The sequence below is a fragment of the Musca autumnalis genome, unplaced genomic scaffold (assembly GCF_047663935.1).
Source record: "Musca autumnalis isolate F117 unplaced genomic scaffold, ASM4766393v1 scaffold_1, whole genome shotgun sequence".
In the NCBI taxonomy this organism is placed as follows: domain Eukaryota; kingdom Metazoa; phylum Arthropoda; class Insecta; order Diptera; family Muscidae; genus Musca; species Musca autumnalis.
The window spans coordinates 12,589,055-12,604,785 of NW_027411644.1; the positions used below are offsets into that span (position 1 = coordinate 12,589,055).

General features: G+C 36.3%; 1 protein-coding gene across 2 annotated transcripts in view; it reads left to right on the forward strand.

The window, feature by feature from the left end:
• Teh1 (tipE homolog 1 phospholipid transfer protein) overlaps positions 1-15,731 on the forward strand; it is a 507,587-nt gene that overhangs the window by 46,026 nt on the left and 445,830 nt on the right. The window lies entirely within an intron of this gene.

Genomic DNA, 15,731 nt, shown 5'->3' on the forward strand with positions numbered 1-15,731 from the left:
GCAAAAGAAACGAAGGTCGTGAGGGTAGCCCAAAATCGGTCGTTGTGCCAGAAACGAATTAAGCCGTGCATGAACGGATAATGCAAAATCGCCATGTTTTATACCGTGAGATAGAGGCATCATTGGGCATTTCTTCCACAAACTAACATTTGATATTGCATGAACACCTGGCAGCAAAAATGGATTTTTCTCGTTAGATCCAGCAAAGTAGGGCAATCGCTCAGAAAAGGCTCTTGTGGATTGGTGCAAGGAAATTGTGAATAAAAACGATCGCGGTGCTTCAAACGCCTTCGCCAAAGCTGACAGTGTGGCGACTACACGGCTTCAGGAATGTAGGACGGTGTAGGAGTGGTACACAACAATTTGTTTGCCGAAGTTTCCTGAGAAATTCGAAAAATGATCAAGAGAAAACGAATCATTCTGCATTATGACAATGCGACCTTTCACACATCAAATCAAACCAGCGCACAGTGGTCCAAATCAATGATCTAGCGGCGCGAAGTTAATAACTTAGAAACGAATGGAGATATCTTTCTGAAATTTTGCACAAACGTAGTATGTGTCCGTGGGTAATAATGGACTAAATATGAACAACATCGGCTAATATTTTGGTAGAGCCCCCATATAACGGTACCTCCTGATATTCGATATTTTGAGGATTTAAGCCACCATTTCCTTCCAAATTAGTTGTAATTTGGCACCGGAACAAAATATTCGTAATTTTGGTGGTGGGCTAGGGTTTGTCATTAGAAGCAATGTCCTAAAAGTTCCCATCAATCCCATGTGTGCAAAAACGTTATTCGGGATCAAAGGTCAAAATGTATGGATTTTTTAGGTTTTCGGATTTTTTCTTGAAAACATTGTATCTAATCAAAAAGTGACTAAAGCAAATATTGTAGACAGAAGAATTCTCTACAAGTTTGGTCTTTATAATTTTTTCTTAGACTTAACCATTCTTGAGATATAGCGGTTCTATAAACCACATCATTTGGGAAATTGCAGTCTTGACATTGTTTTATAAGAAGGCGATGCGGTCAGTACATTGTCCCAATTTGAACTTCTATATCTCAAAAATAGTAAAACCTACGAAAATATGATAAAGTTCAATCATATAGAGAATTTTCACTGCTACAACATTTTCTTTAGTTCCATTTTGAAAGGGTTTGCGGCCCAGAAAATCGTGTAAACTTAAAAAAAACCCTGAAAATGTGAAATTTGACCGCGTTTTTTTTTAAATCACTCCGGCGAACTTCTATATCTCAAAAATAGTAAAACCTACGAAAATATCATAAAGGTCAATCTTATAGAGAATTTTCACTGCTACAACATTTTCTTTAGTTCCATTTTGATAGGGTTTGCGGCCCAGCAAAATCGTGTAAACCTAAAAAAACCCTGAAAATGTGAACTTTGACCGCGATTTTTTTAAAAATCACTGCGGCGATTTTTTCGTTTTTTGATTTTTCTCATCTATGAACATTGCAGTTTCTGAATTCGCAAAATTTTCCATTTAAAGTTGTTTCAAGAGCACCGTGCACAGTGGATCCACCCATTGGCCAAAAATAAAAAAATGAATGTCAAAATTTTCGTACAACTTCTGACAACTCTGACAGTTATGACATGGACCTTTTTCAAAATATATTAGTTATTGTTTCATTCGAACGCGATCTTCTTTAAAATAGCTTCAAAAGTCGGAACATTTGAATAATATTTTTTGGTGTGAGTACAACCTATGTTTTAAGTGCAAATAAATATATTCAAAATATCGCGAAACTAATACGTATAGCAAAATGTTATAGTGGATTTTGAAGGGGGAGGTAATAGCTTAATTTTCATTAAAAAAAGTGTTTTAGCGTGTTGTGGAATTCTAGTTAGCTGCATATTTTCTTAGTGCATTTTGTAATGCCAATTTGATCATATACTTAAATTTGACCTAAGGTTTTAGTCATGATGCCCACCAGTGCCCACCTCGGGAATAATTTTCCAAAGTAGGTCTTTGGTTTAAGATTATTCAGTATTAAAATCAGCTGCCATCTAGTGCCAGACTATAAATGGTGGGTCGCTGACTAAAGCTGCCCTAGAATAGGGTTTCTATGGATGTAGATGTCTCTGTTATCTGACCACGTACATTAACATACATAATTGGCATCAGTGGCAAGATGAAGAAATCTTCTTCCAAATTTGCTTTACTTTGGCGGTACGTGCCTTCCAGGAAGAACGCTATAAGATCTATATTAAACATTTTACCAATTTTCAGACAAAAATTTTGATTTTTTATCCGCTAAATTGGTTGGATTTTATGTTGTTTTGGAGCTTGTTTTTTCCCAAGCCTATTTTTTCATCATAAGATAATCGGGACCTTTTTTCATGTCATTTTGTATTAACAGCATAAAACAATTCTTACCGTATACCCCCTCCAGAGGGGAAAGGGGGGAGAATGTTACGCTCGTGGTTTCTTAAAACACTCTTCGGAGCAGCTGTAACCGTCGCATTGGCTGGATTTTTACACTCTAAATGTTTTTGGCCACTTTCTCCATACAAGTGGATCCACTGTGCCGTGGTGTAATCGAAAGCCCATCGGGAACGATCCTAACGAAAACTCTCCGATTTTTTGGAAATTTTGTCAATTTTGTTGCGCTAATTACGGAAATGTATAATTATCATAATTATTTTTAATTTTCATGGGCGGCGGTTCCTGTTCGCCGCTTATTTGACCCGAAAGGCCAGATTTAAAACCGCGTTAGACCCGTTTTAACTGAACCGATTACCGCAAAGTGAGTATCGTTTGAAAGCTTACCTAAAGCGGGGTACACACGATCCGTTATGACTGTTGATTTTTCAGAAATATCGATAAATAAATAAAATAAATGTTTTGGTTGCCTGATGACTGACAAAAATTAACGGCCAGACTGGCAAGCAGCCGATTATTTGAGCGAAACTGACAGTCGAAACTGATCGTGTGTATCCCACTTAACACATGGCGTTGTTATTTTAACCGGTGCGCCTATTGATGTTCTTACGAGGCTTACTTCTTCACATGTGTAATTTGACACTTAGTAGTCGATTTCTGATAGGTCTTACCGTTTTTGAGAAAAATCAAAAAAACTGAATAATGCCACTAAAAAATTACATTTGACCATGAATAACTTCGTTAGTACACATGGGGTCGATGGGGACTTTTAAGACGTTACTTCTAATGGCAAACCTTAGCTTTCCACTAAAATTCAGCTTTGTGGGAATTTTTGCTATTTCCCCTATGTGTATATCTATTTTGACTGGACTACTCATCGAATTCTGTAAGTTGAACAAAATCGACACAGTTACCTGTCAATGAGTTGTTGGAATTTATTTAAAACTCCCTTTTGCGCGTGACATTCGCTGTTTTGTTTTAGTATTGTTATTGTTGAAGTTTCATTCTCGTACGATTGTTTCGAAAAAAAAATATTTCCCATGAAGATTTCTTCATATCAAGGACATGTAACCTCCTCCAAGTCCGAACGACGTGACGCACTCTAAATATGTGTGGTATTTTGTTAAATTTGAAAAAAATAAAGCCCTAATAAATTTGATTTCAAAAACAAAATACTGAAATAGCTTGAATGAATTTCCAGCGATTTCAAACATTTTTGTAAAAATTCTACTTTCTACGAGAAATTACCCATTTAGTGGAATGATATGGTAACATTCAAATTGAAAATGTAACGAATTTTCATTGATGGTTTTTAAAATATTTAATGAAATGTGAAAAAATATTATTTTTTTTTTAAATTCGAATAATTTATAGACATTTCCTTGTTTTGTTTACATATACCGGTGACACTAACATTACAAACAAAAACAATTTTCTGGGTGCTTGTTGTTGGGTGCAAGTCAAATTTCCTGAACCCTGGGGCCATCAAATAAAGTGACTGCTGACCAATATGACGGCTTTCGGTTCTATGTACCATTATCCCATTATCATGGGAGCGACAATATATCCTGGAATGGCTGTTTCGCACTCTTTTGTTGTGTGCCGGCATAGATAAGGACCGCATCCAGGACAACTGTGGCAGGATTTATGGTGCTTCTTCAACTTTCGCCTCGATCCATCATCGTCGTCGTAATACTAAGCACCCCCGCAGTTTCTCTAAAGTAAATAACGCAACACCCCATACTCTATCCTGTTCGGCGCACCCTAAATGCCTCATTCCTGCAATTCAATTGCAGAGATCCCTACAAGATTGTAGTATTTATGAGTCGGAGAAACATCATAGGCGCTGCGACACAGGAAGATAACCGTCACCTGTAGCTTGCAGAGTTGCGGTGATTACAACGTTTTGCGAAAGGATCGTACAAGAAGCGCAGGAGGGGAATTTGCCTTCCTTATATCCCACTCTGTCCAGTACTTTAGTGTTCCATACATGAATTTATGGGGGTTTGGAAGTGTAGAGGTAGAACTGTTTAATATGCACATACTGTCGAGGAATAGCTGTGCTTTGCGTTGTATAAAGGGCCATATCGGTCCACTCCTTTGGGTACCTCCCCCACAACAGTTCAAGATTTTCGCTAAAGTGGTGTGAACGATAACTCTCGAAGACAGTCAACGATTTGATCCTTACTTTCCACATCGTAATATTTCCACGAGACATACATAGATCAAGTTCGAATATGGACTATATTGGTCAACTCGTTCGAGTACTTCCCACACAAAATTTCGGAAAAAACAGTTCAAGCCCCCTCTCTATTCGTACTGATTTTTCTTGGAATAGACTGCACTCAAGGTCTCTATTATGATGGAGCAAATTTTTTTGAGTGGCAAGTCGACACTTCTTGAGAAGGTGAGCCCAAAGCTTTAAAAACACCTGCGGCCAGCAAGTGTACTGGCTGGTCCAAACTTTGGTCCAAAGTGGAACCTTTCGGTCCACTGCCTGGGGTACTATCACACAAATGTTCAACATTTTTGTTTGAGGGTCTGTTTATGCATCCTTTGGAAATTTTTACCGAAGGTACTCCTATTGTCCCTTTTTACTGCGATATGTTTTTCGTGGGTATAAATTATATGGTGACCAACTGAAATGACTGGTGGGCGCGATATTTATAGAGAGGAATGACCCCAAAATGGACCATGTCGGTCTATTCCTTTAGGTACCTCCCCCGCAAAACTTTTGATCTTTAATACAAATCCATTGTTTTGTCGGCAAGTTCATATGCCCAAAATTCTGAAAACCTCCTAAATACATACGTTTTTTTGGAAAAGAAGTATTTCAATTCACACAGGCTGAGGGTATATCCCTGTCGGCAAAGCCGACTAATACTTTTCAATTCGAATCACTCTTGGATCCGGGATAGAAAGCCTTTACTTACTTTCAAACCTCCAGTTTATAGAACAGTCGGAAGGCGAGTATCCTACGCCGATATCATCCAAAGCGCAATATCATCAGAAGCGTTGGGTCCACAAGGAATTTCAATGGCAATGCTTAAGAATTCTCATGCGTCCTCAGGTAAATTATAGAGTTTTGTTGTATCAGGAACATTTTTGTAGAAAATATAAATCTGCCAGAACTAATTTTAAAAGATGTTTTTAGACCGTTTTGGAAAATGAACCAAAAACCTCGGGTTAAAAAATTCCACAAAAGTATTTCTTGTAGTGTTTTTTGTCAGAAATAATTCGGAAGAATTACAAATGCAAGTACTACATGGATTCTTCATAATCCTTACAATTTTTCTGTGATTTGAAAAAAAAAACTCAATTTCGTTTACTTTTTCTTTTTACCAACATTCCATCTACCATCCTTCACATCCCTTTCGTTAACCACATCTAATTGAATCATTGGCATGTAATGGTGTTACACATTTGGTTAGTTTTTGTTTGTCCTTTATTCCAGACTTGTGTATTCTGTCAACATAACCTAAAGTCAGCAATCCTTTTGATCTCTAATACGATTTTGCTAAAATTGTTTTGAGGCCTTTGCATAGTCCAAAGTTATTGGATATCCATTAAAAAGTTTCCACTTCATGTAACCCACAAAGCAGAGAGGAAACGATAACATTCTAAGAATATGTTTGTTAAAACTTTTCATGTGTGCTGTATTTGTTTTATGAATTTGTTACTTATTTTTCGTGAAATACAAATTTAAATATTGACGCTATAAATTTTTGATTTAAATTTGGAATCTCTATGAAAATATGTATATCGTTATCTGAAATTTGAATTTAGGCATTCAGTTATGAAAAGCATTAGTTTGTCTTTTATATTCAAGGTTGAATGAATTTTGATCCATATATAAAGTTATCCTTTATATACATATTTAGTTGAAATTACAAAGGAATAACGTCTAACTTTTATTACATAGAGGAGGTTAAATAAATCAAATTACCGATCAATCCACTTGTTCTAAGCTGATTCTTATATGCATGGTTTACTTTGCAGTATATCGGTACAGAGTTTTTTATACCCTCCACCATAGGATGGGGGTATATTAAGTTTGTCACTACGTTTGTAACTACTCGAAATAATCATTGTAGACCCCACAAAGTATATATATTCTTGATCAGCGTGCAATTCTACATCGATATAGCCATGTCCGTCCGTCTGTCTGTCTGTCCGTCTGTCCGTCTGTGGAAATCACTCTAGCGTCCGAACGGATTGACGTAGGTTGATGAAATTTTGGGAAAATATGTTATATTTACGTAGGACTTTTGGTATTGAAAGCGGGCTATGTAGGTCCACGCTTTCGTATAGCCCTCATACAAAATAACGCGTGACGCGTCGTCGTTTTAAGGAATTTTTAAGATATTTGGCCCATTTTACCACCGAATTGGTTGTAATTTGGTACTTTGTGTCTCCAGAGGCCAAAAAATATTCCTACCAAAGTTGGGTTATATAGGTCCACGTTTTGGTATAGCCCCCATATAAGGCCCCATATAAAGTACGCGTCATTTTAATATATTTTGAATGTATTAGACCCATTTGACCACAGAATTGGTTGTAATTTGGTATTTTGTGTCTTCAGAAGCCGGAAAACATTTCTACCAATGTTGGGTTATATAGGTCCACGTTTTGGTATAGTCCCCACATAAGACCCCTTATAAAGTACGCGTCATTTTAATATATTTTGAATGTATTAGACCCATTTGACCAAAGAATCGGTTGTAACTTTGTAGTTTGTGTTTCCAGAGGCTAAGAAACATTTCTACCATAAAATGTATATATAGGTCCACGTGTTGATATAGCCCCCATAATACAATATCTCCCGATTTTCGATATTTTGAACGTTTTAGCCTCATTATCACACCGATATGGCTGAAATTTGGTATTTAGTCTTCTTTAGGCGTATAAAACTTTCCACCAGAAATTTGTAGGTATAGGTCCACGCCATCATATAGCCCCCATAGAACGGTACCTTCCGAATTTCGGTATTTTGAAGGTAGTGGCCACATTAATCCACCGAAATGGCTGAAATTTGTGGTGGAGGGTATAAAAAGTTCGGCCCGACCGAACTTAACGCTTTTCTTACTTGTTTCATTTACTCAAAGAGTGGCATAACTCAAAAAATGCGTTTTCTGAGTTAGCAAATTTCTATTTTTTCTACGACTTCTACTTTATCTTGTGTCAAATTTGCAAGCTGACATCTCTGAAACTCGACGAGTTACAGCTCATTTACTACGAGTTACCAATAATTCAACACACAAGTTTTTCGAGGTTATGAAACAAATCATCATGATTGATCTTGCACAGAAATATAGCACTGATATCTAGCTAGCTGTCTGCAAAATATGGTCCATGTAGTGCTTTTAGTTTTTGTGGAATAATGTTTTTAAGTTGGGAAGTCAAAATTCAATCGCCAACTTAAAACGAGTTTTTCTCGAAACTTGATTTTTTGAAATGTGTCACTTTTTGAGTAAATGAGCGATATGTATTTACAAGCATATATACATAAAGCAAATACGAGTTTCTGGGTGTTAGTCTATGAAATAGAATCCATGTACATGGGGTGTTTGTATTTGTCTAAGCAATTTGTTGCTTGTCAAATGCAGTTGACTTTTAGTTGTATTTCTGAAAAAGAAAAACAACAAAAAAGAACTTGGAAAAATAAGTGAATGAAAGAAGAAAAATGAAGTTTTTCAATCATTTCTCTTCTATTTCTGTTCGTTATTTAACTATGTTGTTGCTGTTGTCCTTCGACCTACAACCTTCTTCATCCATTCCAAAGCAGTCTGGTGGGAGCATGACATTGATATTGGAGTAATCGTTTATACTTTAGCATTTGCGGTTTATGTGCTCGAAAGGATTTCATTTAATGAAACGCTTTACGAATGCCCAACAACGAATTGGGGGAGGGGGTTTATTGAAATAATTGTAATCATTTGGCAGCATCTGCAGCACGTCTAATGGTAATGCATCTTTTCACTCGTGTCCACAATGGGATTTTTCTGTTGAAAGAAAATTCCGTTTGCAATGGTTTTGTTAAAAATTTAATAAAACATGGTTTTCAGGTTTCACGATGTGGTTTATTTGAAGTGTTAAAAGTAGATTAAATACAGCATGTTATAAAATAGTGTTAATTAAATAAAATTTAAGTGTCAATGGGAGAGAAAAGTGAAATGATCGATGCAATCTCATTTATTCTAGTTGTTGCTCTATTTACTCCCTTACACGGATTAATATATAGCTAATCAATATCTATGATAAGAATTGTAATTCAAAACATTATTTATTTTAAAATATTATTTAAGATTATATAACTTTTTACATATAAGGTAATTCAAGGTGATCCTTATGTATATATCCTTATGTATATATTTTGGAGCAATTAATTTCTATAAATTCATTCTTGAAGATCACGTTCTAATATTCCAAGCTCTCCAGGTGATTGTCGTTAAAGTGCAAGCTTCACATCTCAAGATAAAGCATTCTTACCAAGTACCTCATTACCCGAGCAGTTTGCTTGTACATAACCTTGTGGATTCCTGACTGATATGAGGTTGGGATTTCCATGCTCTCAACAGAAAGCTGATGGTAAACCAGGAATCAAAATCTATTCATTTAAATAAATTAAAATCATAAAATAATCATAAATGTACATAAAACGAATTGAAGTATATTTATGTGTATGCATGCATGGTTGTATATAAATGTGTGTGTGTAAACAACATAAACTGAAATCCATGCAATGGACATGTCAGTAACCTTCACATTTGGCAACGATAACAAAAACAATACATATTAATCTTTGATAACCTACTCTACCCTACAAACATTCACACATTCTTAGAAACAACAAATACATTTTACAATACAATCAAACAAATAAATAAACGAAGTACATAGACTACGACATTGGAAAAACATAAGCCAATATTTTGTATATACTTAGGAGGAACACTTCTATGTACAACCATAGACCAAACAAGTGTTTATATAAAATGCCACCGAATAATTTATTCGGCTATACAGCCAAACAACATCTGAACGAAACCGTATAAATGGGTTAGAGGATGATAAGAAATATTAAATTTCTTTTTCTCGGTATTTAACTCCGGAATTTAGGACTTTTTGTTGTTATTTTACTTACTAAAGGAGCCTTCTATAGATACAGACCTTCTAAATAAAAGAAAATAGAAGAACCCCTGAAGGCGCCCTCTGTAAATAGTAGACCTTCTAAGGGAGTCTTCTGAAGAAAGAAGACATCCTTCAATATATATATAAGAGCCTTTTATATACAAAACCTCCTATAGATACAAGACATACTAAAGGCGCATTTTATAGATAAAATACCTTCTATAGAAAAGGACCTCCTAAACGGGTATTTTATAGACAAGGTCTTATATAGCTAGAATAACTCCTAAAAGCATTTTCTAAACAGAAGAAATCTCCTAACAGGATCTTTTACAGATAGAAAACCTCCTAAAGGGGTCTCTTGTATATATAGAAGACCACCTTCAGGTGTCTTCTGTAGAATGGACTCATCCTAAAGGGGTCTTCTAAGTATATAATATCTCCTATAAGGGTCTTCTATATATAGAAACCCTTCTGAAGGGGTCTTCTATAGATAGAAAACCTCCTAAGGGGGTCTTCTATAGATAGAAGTCCTCCTTAAGGGGTCTTATATAAATAGAAGACCTCCTAAAGGTGCCTTCTATAGATAGAAGACCTCCTATAGGGGTATTCTATAGATAGAAGACCTCCTATAGGGGTCTTCTATAGATAGAAGACCTCCTATAGGGGTATTCTATAGATAGAAGACCTCCTATAGGGGTATTCTATAGATAGAAGACCTCCTATAGGGGTCTTCTATAGACAGAAGACCTCCTAAAGGGGTCTTCTATAGATAGAAGACCTCCTAAAGGGGTCGTCTATAGATAGAAGACCTCCTATAGGGATTTTCTATAGATAGAGGACCTCCTAAAGGGGTATTCTATAGATAGAAGACCTCCTATAGGCGTCTTCTATAGATAGAAGTCCTGCTAAAACGGTCTTCTATAGATAGAAGACCTCCTAAAGGAGTATTCTATAGATAGAAGATCTCCCAAAGAAGACCTCTTAAAGGGATGTACTATAGATAGGTGACCTCCTAATAGGGTCTTCTATAGATAGAATACCTCCTAAAGTGGTCTCCTATAGATAAAAGACCTCCTAAAGGGGTCTTCTTTTGATGGAAGACATCCTAAAGGGGTCTTCTATAGATAGAAGACCTCCTAAAGTGGTCTCCTATAGATAAAAGACCTCCTAAAGGGGTCTTCTTTAGATGGAAGACATCCTAAAGGGGTCTTCTATAGATAGAAGACCTCCTAAAGTGGTATCCTATTGATAAAATACCTGCCATAGGGGTCTTTCATAGACAGAAGGCCTCTTAAAGTGCTCTATAGATAAAAGACCCCCTAAAGGGGTATTCTATAGATAGAAGACCTCCTAAAGCGGTCTTCTAAAGATAGAAGACCTCTTAAGGGGGTTTTATATAGATAGAAGCCCTCCTAAAGGGGGTCTTCTATAGATAGAAGCCCTCCTAAAGGGGTCTTCTATAGATAGAAGACCTCCTAGAGGGGTCTTCTAAAGATGGAAGACCTCCTAAAGGACCTCCTAAAGGGGTCTTCTATAGATGGGTCTTCTATAGATAGAAGACCTCTTAAAGGGATCTTCTATAGATAGAACACCTCTGAAAGGGGTCTTCTATAGATAGAACACCTTCTAAAGAGGTCTTCTATAGATAGAAGACCTACTAAAGTGGTATCCTATTGATAAAATACCTGCCAAAGGGGGTAAAGGGGTCTTCTAAAGATAGAAGACCTCTTAAGGGGGTATTATATAGATAGAAGCCCTCCTAAAGGGGGTCTTCTATAGATAGAAGACATACTATAGGGTCTTCCATAGATAGAAGACTTCCTAAAGGGGTCTTCTATAGAAAGAAGACCTCCTATAGAGATCTACTATAGATAGAGGACCTCCTAAAGGGGTATTCTATAGATAGAAGACCTCCTATAGGGGTCTTCTATAGATAGAAGTCCTGCTAAAACGGTCTTCTATAGATAGAAGACCTCCTAAAGGGGTATTTTATAGATAGAAGATCTCCCAAAGAAGACCTCTTAAAGGGATGTACTATAGATAGGTGACCTCCTAATGGGGTCTTCTATAGATAGAATACCTCCTAATGTGGTCTCCTATAGATAAAAGACCTCCTAAAGGGGTCTTCTTTAGATGGAAGACATCCTAAAGGGGTCTTCTATAGATAGAAGACCTCCTAAAGTGGTATCCTATTGATAAAATACCTGCCAAAGGGGGTAAAGGGGTCTTCTAAAGATAGAAGACCTCTTAAGGGGGTATTATATAGATAGAAGCCCTCCTAAAGGGGGTCTTCTATAGATAGAAGCCCTCCTAAAGGGGTCTTCTATAGATAGAAGACCTCCTAGAGTGGTCTTCTATAGATAGAAGACCTTTTAGAGGGGTCTTCTAAAGATGGAAGACCTCCTAAAGGGGTCTTCTAAAAATAGAAGACCTCCTAAAGGGGTCTTCTATAGATAGAAGACCTCCTAAAGGGGTCTTCTATAGATGGGTCTTCTATAGATAGAAGACCTCTTAAAGGGGTCTTCTATAGATAGAACACCTCTGAAAGGGGTCTTCTATAGATAGAACACCTTGTAATGTCACCCTGTCAGGAGAGCGGTCCGTTTTCTTAAGTGAACTTTGGTGAACCCTGGACAGCTGATTTATGAAGATTCTAGTCAAGTAGGCAACCCTTAAGCATTCCACATGATCATGGAGGAAAAGAGTTTTTTGTTGTTCGAGGAGAGTCAGTCTTGAAGTATCATTAATCGAAGTAAGCTCGAAAAGTATACATTTTACGGTGGTGACTATAAATAAAATTTACCGGTTATCTGAATCGAAACATTTAACTAGAAGCTGGTTGTGAAAGGTTTCTCGGACAGTATTGTTTATTTGATAACTAAAAGTGATCGTGCATAGATATTATTAACACTCAATCAGTTGCACAGCCTGAACCTTTGTGTTAATTCTTCTCGATTTAATAAACTTTCCTGGAACTAATGTACCGGTCTTTTGTGCAAGAATCATCTTATGTCACCAAGAAACCCTAGATATTCGGGTATTGCAAATCGGGGGTGCTATTACGATCCAGTCCCGAGCCGGTAGGAGTATGTTAACTCGCCAGACCTCGGGAACTCATATTAGGCAGTAGCCTGAATTCCTATACCTAGATTACGGCACGCTAGTACAGTCAACATCACACAGTACAGTCTACCTTCATCAGAGAATCCAGCACAGTTAGCCTACTGCAGTACCGCCCATTGCCATGAGTATATTCAACGTGTGTTAGTACAGTCAACATCTCACAGACAGTCTACATTCATAAGAGAATTCAAATTCAGCACAGCAGTACCGTCCACTTCTTTAAGCATATTTTAAAACAAGTCTTAATTTTTTACGAACCACCCTTTAAAACAGTTACAAAAACTATTTAAAATTATGGAAGCAAATGTATGTGATATTACACAAGAAAACATCATGACTGATGATGATCATTTGTCATATAACTTAAGGGCACCTAAACGTGATCGTGAGAGTTTTGTGCAACGCGCTTTCGGAAACGCTGCGAAAACTCCCAGAATGTCAGACTCTCCCCTCAGAATGATGCAGATACTTGATAACCGCATTACAAAGCTAAGCGATAAATTGGTATGCGAATTTAAAGGGATGCTGGTGGAGACTGAAAACCGTATTATTGCCGGGATTGAGCAAAAATTATCGGAGCTAAAAAACAATTTGGATGATATTCACACACGTGTATCTTACCTCGAAAAAGTTGTTGATGATTTACATCAAACCAAGTCTGAAGTGGATGATCTTCGCATACAACTCCTGAGACAAGAAAATGCATATGTAGCATGTGAAATAAGGGTTAATGGTGTGCCTTTCCATAATGATGAAAACTTGTTCAATCTTTTTTCCAGTATATGCAGTTCTATGAATATAGTAGAACCTCGCATTAAAGCTATACATCGTCTCCAAAACAAAAATAATACGAAGAAGGTTAATTCGCCAGATGGTGTCATTATAATCAAATTCATGTCGCCGTACGATAAGAACTTCTTTTTAAAGTCTGTTTCTGCATACAAAAAGATACACAACAACAAACTTATATTGAGTTCAATAGGATTTAGTTCTTCTTCACAATATTATATACACGAAAACCTCTCCAATACTAATTACCAATTCTTCCAAGAAGCGGTCCACCTCAAAAAGAAAGGAATTGTCAAGGCTGCATATACTTTTCGGGGCCTTGTCTATATTAAACGCGTTGACAGTAATGATCCAATATGCGTTTTTCATCAAAAGGTTATCGATGAGTTTCGGAATCTGGAAGTCCCTAGCCCAAATTCTAATACTCAAAGGCAGACGTACAATATACAACACCAGTGAAAATGTCTCAAAGAATATCTCAAATCTTTTTTTCAAAAATTTATATTTTAAAAATGTTATTTATACCTTTTCTTCAATTCTAACAGGGACCTTTTTTGTAAAACGCATTGCTGATGTCATAATTTTGAACCTATTGATTAATCTCAATGACACAAAGGACTAGTGTTAGTCGAGATTCCAAAGACGTAACTCGGGATTTACTACGAATTTTAGTAAATCAAAAAAAAGGCTTGAAAATTTGCCATATAAATTCACAAAGCTTAATGAACAAAGTCGATGAGTTCAAATATATTTTTGAGGACTCGAATGTTGATTTGATATGCATATCAGAAACTTGGCTAAGTTCGTCTATACCCAATAACTTGATTAATCTAGACGGTTATAACGTTTTCAGATCTGATAGGGAACGTCGTGGAGGTGGTGTTGCCATTTATGCTAAGAATACCTTAAATGTAAAATTCCTTAGAAAATCTAATCTTGGAGATCAGATCGAATATGTGTTCGTTGAACTCCTATCTAACTCTAAAAAGATTCTAATTGGATGTTTTTATAGGCCCAACAATACAATAGATTTAAATCAAATAACCAACATTTTAGAGGACATAACATTGGGATATAATGATGTTATCATAGCCGGAGATTTCAATTCGAATATTCTGTTAGATTCACATTTAACTGACAATATGTTAACTCTGGGGCTCTACACCGCAAATAATTGTAACCCTACACATTTTACTCCTACTGTTAACACTCTTTTAGATTTGTTCTTCGTAAATAATACATCAAACATAATGCTATATGATCAACTATCTGCATCATGCTTTTCGAAACATGATCTGATCTATCTAACATACAATTTTGTCATATCAGAGCAAGTGGAAACGTTTTCATATCGTGATTACAAAAGAATAAATCTTTCGTATCTAGATAATCAGATTAACTTAGTAAATTGGCAGGAAATATATAACCTCGTTACCATTGATGAGAAGTTGAGTTTTCTTCAGGATAACATCTTACATATTTACGATACTATAGTACCTATAAAAGAGAAATTACATAGACCAAACAGTAAACCCTGGTTTAACACCAACATTAAAACTCTTATTAGAAATAGAGATTTGGCATACAATAGGTGGAAACGCTTTAAAACTCCAGAACTTCATGAAGTTTTTCGCGTAGCAAGAAATAATGTTAATAAACTTATAAATGCTTCAAAAGTGCAATATTATTCATCTAAATTCAGCTCCGCATTAGACTCTAAAAGCAAATGGAAGCTCATAAGGGAAATTGGAGGATCAAAGTCTAAGCCCACTACACAATACCACGGGGACATTAATGCGTTAAACGAATCTTTTGTCAATATGCCAACTATCAGTGCAGATCATACCTTCTATGAAAGCAATAATGGCCCAACAGGCAATATGCAATCTTATGGAATTTTTGAGTTTAGATGTGTATCGCTGGATGAGGTCTTACAAAGTTTCATGTCCGTAAAGTCAAATGCTGTTGGTCTTGATAATATTGACCCAAAATTTATTAAATTAACTCTTCCTTACCTCCTTCCATATTTTACACATTTATTCAATGCAATCCTAACCTCCAGTACGTATCCAACTATTTGGAAACATTCTAAAATAATTCCAATTCCTAAATCTGCTCATGAATATCGTCCGATTTCAATTTTATGCTATCTGTCCAAAGTCTTCGAGAAAATTATACATAAACAAATATCCGAATACATTCACAATAATTCCTTGCTATCTGATAGGCAATCCGGTTTCCGAGCAGATCATAGTTGTGTGAGTGCTTTAGTTGAAGTTGC